The sequence below is a fragment of the Trichomycterus rosablanca genome, chromosome 10 (assembly GCF_030014385.1).
Source record: "Trichomycterus rosablanca isolate fTriRos1 chromosome 10, fTriRos1.hap1, whole genome shotgun sequence".
NCBI lineage: Eukaryota > Metazoa > Chordata > Actinopteri > Siluriformes > Trichomycteridae > Trichomycterus > Trichomycterus rosablanca.
This window is the reverse complement of record NC_085997.1, coordinates 6,740,991-6,746,437: the sequence shown is the minus strand read 5'-3', so window position 1 is coordinate 6,746,437 and position 5,447 is coordinate 6,740,991. Positions and strand designations below refer to the sequence as shown.

The window sequence follows — 5,447 nt, the reverse complement described above, 5'->3', positions numbered from 1 at the left end:
CTTCAGAACGCAGCTGCTTGTGACCTGGAAGACGAACCAACCTTTTCTGAATAAAACTTTTAAAGAACGTCACCTTGCCTTCTGATCAATTCGGATCGATTCTAACAAAAGATCCACGACAATCTCTTGAATCATATGCTAATTTCATGTTATAGTTCGCCTACAGATTTATACTTCTATCATTACCACTTAGTTATGCCACTTACTTATTAACTGTCATTATATGTGTTATGTTTTGTTAGTTTAAGAAACATTACAACGATTCAAAACTTAGCGCTGTGGTTTTAATTACCTCGGTGAGAAAAATAATCTGCTTTATTTATTTACCCCAACAGAAAGGGACTGATATGTTATGAATTAGGTTTTTTGAAACAATTTAGCCTAACCAAACAACTAAATGTTGGTGGTGCCTCGTGAAGCTATTAATTATAAAAAAAATAATTAAATGCAAATCTCTCTTTTACGCTACAATAAAGACCACTTCCCATACCCATAAAGAGACCAAAAAGCCATAAGGTAACCAAGTCAGCCAGTAGTCGAACCTAGACTGACCTGATTTTTGATTCTGCATTTCAGTGAGCAATGACGCAACGAGTTCATATTTCGTGTTGCCTTCAAGTGTTTCAGCTCATGTACTCTTTTCTATATTATGTGTTGCTTTTAAACCATCACAGACTCAGTTTATTTAAAACGTTCATCTCAGCCTTTAGGACGAACTGAAAAAAACAGTCTTTGTAACACTGACAGACTTAAGTGTGATGCTGCATTTTAAAAGGGAATGTTGTGAATATCAGCGGTTCATCTTTTACCAAGCAGTTCACTTAATAAACAATCAAAAGGTCACGTAACGATACAAAAAAGTGGTGTTAAAAATCCAAGACATTACAAATTTCGAAAATTAAAAGTTATTGCATGTTTGTCAATTTAAAAAAGTCAAACAAAACGATTAATTACAGAGCCTAAATGTCTTTGTAACACTTACTGACTGACCTGATTTTTGATGCTGTGTTTCAGTAAGCAATGACGCAACGAGTTTCATATTACGTGATGCCCTTAAATGATCATAATGTTTCTGCCTTGGAGAACGCGGGCATCGATTCCGCTACCTCTCGCATGCTAAGCGAGCGCCCTACCATTTAAGAAAAAACCACCTTTACCCTTTGTAATGTACTAACAGAGCAGAGCGTTGATGCTGCATTATGTAGACAAAATAGTGCAGGATATACCAACTGTTTAGTGCAGTGCAATAACAAAGCAGCTCTGTGTAGCAAGGACTGAAATAATAATGCATGTAATTCAACATAAAATATGTGGGTATTAATATCTAAAACTCTTAGATATTGCATTATTAGCATTATTAGGCTGCACATGAATATAGATTTAAACGGTCCTCTATTTACTACAGTCTGTTTGCAACAGCTGGGCGTACAACTACTTGGGGTGGAGAACATGTTACACATATAGCGTGCTATTATTTCAAGCTGATCAAGTACATATTTCACTTGAAAATATCTCACAAAGTACAAATTCTTCAACTTTCTAAATAAACCATGTAGTACAGAACATTACCGCTTACACAACGCATTAATAAATGACTTGCCCAAACAGGGACTTGAACCCTGGACCCTGATGCTCTACCGACTGAGCTATCCGGACTCTGCAACCTGCTTTAATCCTCACAAGGACGTGACATAAATTACAAACTTTAACATACGTTGTCCTGTAAAACTTCGATTAATATAAAAAGGTTTTATTGCCAAAAGTATTTACTCATCTGCCTTCACATGCATATGAACTTGAGTGAAATCCCATTCTTAATCCAAAGGGTTTAATATGATGTCGGCCCACCCTTTGCAGCTATAACAGCTTCAACTCTTCTGAAAAGGCGTTCCACTTCTTAGTGCTACATACATCAGTTGTATTCCACACAGATCAGCACGCAATGAAACTTTCCAACGCAATATTAACTGGATTCATATTATGCCATCTAGTGGACGATTGAATAGCCTACAACAAGCACAAACAGGGTTTGAGTTCTTAATAAATAATCCAGTCAGTTTAAAACCCAACAAGAAGGCTGTACCTAATACACTCATACCAGAGAAAACACATCCTAACATGCTAGTGCCGTTACCATTACAAGAATGGTCCACCCAAAAAACTTAATTTGGTCAGTTGGAGTGCTCATATGGGGATCCCTTTCGATTGATATATGATTTACAGCCTAGTGACAAAGTGTACAGTGCAGCAAATGGGTTACAGTCAGTACATTTACCATACATAATAATGTGAAAAGATTCAGGAGTTCGTACAAATATTAGTTCGTGTGGGGCGGGAGTGGTGTCAACATTGTCCAAGTTAGACAGAATGGTTTAGCAGTCTAAGGCACTGTGTTCAGTATGCAGTATTCGCTGGAGGGGTGGGTTCAAATCCCACTTCTGATAGCTCATGCTTTATACAAATTTACGTCTTTAACCCTCTACCATACATAATAATGTGAAAAGATTAAGCAGTTTGCACAAATCTTAGTCGGTGTGGGCGAAAGTGGTATCAATGAAATCCCAGCTAGTCAGGATAGCCGAGTGGTCTAAGGCGCTGCGTTCAGGTCGCAGTCTCCCCTGGAGGCGTGAGTTCGAATCCCACTTCTGACAGCTCATGCTTTATACAAATTTACTTCTTTAACCCTCTACCACACATAATAATGTGAAAAGATACAAAAGTTCGTACAAATCTTAGTCCTAGTTAGTCTTAGTCTTAGTTTTTTATTATTTCAAATGCCATTCATAATTTATAATCACTGATTTGTGAGATATCAGCAGTAGTAGGTCATGTTTAACTGGTTTAATATTGTTTAAGCGCTGATTATCGGCTGTTTTTCGTGAGTATGTTGGGAGTTTTTCCATGCATTTTGACAGACTTTGAAATGAGCAATCTGGCAACCCTGGCTGAAGCGTTTATTCACATGTTAGAGAGATGTATGTTTGTATGCTATCTTTTACAAACTGCTGTCTATTTACATTGACATTTTCTCTTCTGTCTAAAAATTTTTGAAATTGGGTTTGTAAAAGTAAGCGATACTGTGGATAATATATTTAATGAGCTGAACTAACTGAGAGAAGCGCTAACGGTGGTGAAAGAGTCTTAAAGGATTTGGAACATAGTCGTATCATCATAGCAGTACAACACAGAAGCTAATATAAAAAAAACGTTTATTTTAATAAACTTACCTTGTTGAAAAAAGTATGACCACAATTTCTAAACAAACACAGTATCCGCTGCTGCAGTCTCTACACAAACTTTGCTGCACTGAAATCGCAAGGACACATTTTACGGATATTACGGTAATGCACTGAAAACGCGTCCTACAGTCATGCAAGCACATACAACAGTGTGTGAGTTTACACTAATCAACCATAACATTAAAACCACCTCCTTGTTTCTACGCTCACTGTCTATTTCATCAGCTCCACTTACCATATTGGAGCACTTTGTAGTTCTACAATTATTGACATGAGCACCACAGAGCAGGTATTATTTAGGTGGTGGATGATTCTCAGCACTGCAGTGACATGGTAGATATAAAGATATAGACATACTTTATTTGTCATATATACATAGTACAATGAAATTCTTTCTTCGCATATCCCAGCTTGTTTGGAAGCTGGGGTCAGAGTACAGGGTCAACCATCGTACAGCACCTCTGGAGCAGACAGGGGCCTTGCTCAAGGACCCAACAGTGGCTGCATAGAAGAGCCTGGATTTGAACCGCCAATTCTGGGTAATAGCCCAAAGCTCTACCCACTAGGCTACCACTGTGGTGGTCATCTTCTAGACCTTCATCAGTGGTCATAGGACGCTTCCCACAGGGTGCTGTTTGCTGGATGTTTTTGGTTGGTGGACTATTCTCAGTCCAGCAGTAACAGTGTTTAAAAACTCCAGAAGCGCTGCTGTGTGTGTCTTATTGCAGGGAAGACACACACACCCATAGGGCAATTCAGTGTCTCCAATTAACCCCAGGAAACCCACACAGACACTGGAAGAACATGCAAACTCCACACAGAAAGGACGCAGAGCGGCCCGTCTGGGGATTGAACCCAGGACCTTCTTGCTGTGAGGTGACAGTGCTACCCACCAAGCCACCCCTTAAATCTGACTCTCTTGCATACATTTGTACATTTGTAATAAAATCTTGTCTTACTTAGCCTTCTGCTTCCTTGTATAGAAATAGGCTAAAAACAGGGGGTAGAAAGTCCTGCTGTCCACTGCAAAGGACATTGAATGAAATTGCTGTACATTTTTAAATCTTTTGAAACAATTTGATTATTAGGAAAAGATTACAAGAAAGATCATGAGCTGCCACACACCCACAAATGTGACATTACTAAAAAGCCCAGGGTGTACTCTATAAAGTACAGTAGTACTCAAATGGATTGCATCAATGGTGCTTGTGTTAGAGATCTCGGACACATGTTCCCACAGGGGACAAAAATTAATTGCTCTGTCTCAGAAGGATATGTTAATTAAAGCTCATAATGTCACTCATTACAGTTTAATTTAGAAATACAAGATCTGATAACTGACCTTACAAATTTTGAAGCAGATCTGTGATGGAAATGTTGTGTTTCAATAAACAATAAAAGTTATCAGGAGCAATTCCTTAGAAGGACACCAAAGGGGTTACCAAAAGTACAGTTGTTATACATCAGGTGTGCCCATTACGTCGATCGCGATCTACCAGTTGTTCGCACAGTGCATACTGGTAGATCGCACCTCATTCTAACAGGTCAGCGTGATTTACATGAAATGTGGCCACTGTTTTTCTAATTTGCGGTTTGCCTCCACCTCCACCTAATTTATTACAGGTTAGAACATAACATAAAAAAAACCTCTTTGTTTCTAAACTCACTGTCCATTTTATCAGCTCCACTTACCATATAGAAGCACTTTGTAGTTCTACAATTACTGACTGTAGTCCATCTGTTTCTCTACATAAATTTAAAACCTGGAGAATGCGGGCATCGATCCCGCTACCTCTCGCATGCTAAGCGAGCGCTCTACCATTTGAGCTAATTCCCCTGATGAAGGACCCTCCTTTAACCTTTGTAAATTGTAATGTACTAACAGAGCATTGATGCGTCATTATGAAAGGGCCAAAATAGTGCAGGATATGCCACCTGTTTAGTGTAGTGCAATAACAAAGCGGCTCCGTGAAGCAAGAACTAAAATTATGATGCATGTAATTCAACATAAAATATGTGGGTATTAATATCTAAAACTCAGTGCATTATTAGGCTGCACATACATATAGATTTAAACTGTCCTCTTTTTACTACAATCTGTTTGAAACAGCTGGACGTACAACTAGATGGTGTGGAGAACATGTTACACATACAGTGTGCTATTATTTCAAGCTGATCAAGTACATGCTATTTCACTTACAAACATCT

The 5,447-nt window shown here is 38.5% G+C and overlaps 2 non-coding genes across 2 annotated transcripts; one reads left to right on the top strand and one right to left on the bottom strand.

The window, feature by feature from the left end:
• Positions 1-2,568: 2,568 nt before the first annotated feature.
• trnal-cag (transfer RNA leucine (anticodon CAG)) lies at positions 2,569-2,651 on the top strand. The gene has a single exon. It is a non-coding gene; the product is annotated as a tRNA-Leu (tRNA).
• A 2,352-nt stretch (positions 2,652-5,003) lies between these two features.
• On the bottom strand, positions 5,004-5,076 carry trnaa-agc (transfer RNA alanine (anticodon AGC)). Its single transcript has one exon. It is a non-coding gene; the product is annotated as a tRNA-Ala (tRNA).
• Positions 5,077-5,447: the final 371 nt, after the last annotated feature.